Below are 618 nucleotides of genomic sequence, written 5' to 3'. Positions count from 1 at the left end.
CACATAAAAAATATATGTATAATATATAAATATTAGATATTTTGTATTTTTTAAAAGTTGAATAAAAAATATTATTTTATTATAAAAATTGTATTTGACTATTATAGTATTTAATATTTTATATAAAATTATCATTATTTTTATATTGCCATTTATTTATTTTTAATATATAACATTTATTAATATTTTATATTAACATTTAATGTAACATTTATTACTATTTCATATTAACATTTATTGTTTTTTAACGTAAAGTTATATATTATTCTACAAATTCTTCTACACCACGTGAATCATAACATGTATCACAAAGTAACAAATGTTATTTTTTTTGTAGGTATGAAAGTTTATAGGATAATATGGTAGAATAATATATCATGACTCTTTTTTAATTTACCATTTATAATTATTTAAATATAAAATTTAATGTAAATTATATTGACACTACTAAAATTAAGTGAACCTACATAACCTAACCATCTTCTTTGTGCTTTCACGAATGGCTCTAAACTTATATACATAAACTACATTGAGTACCCCTTGCATGCAAAGAAGGCATAATTATCAATAATTCATAACATACTCAAATCCAAGAAAATTAAATTCATCAAAATCTAG

This window comes from Lupinus angustifolius, chromosome LG11, assembly GCF_001865875.1.
Source record: "Lupinus angustifolius cultivar Tanjil chromosome LG11, LupAngTanjil_v1.0, whole genome shotgun sequence".
Classification (NCBI taxonomy): Eukaryota; Viridiplantae; Streptophyta; class Magnoliopsida; order Fabales; family Fabaceae; genus Lupinus; species Lupinus angustifolius.
Note: the sequence above shows the minus strand (reverse complement) of the source record.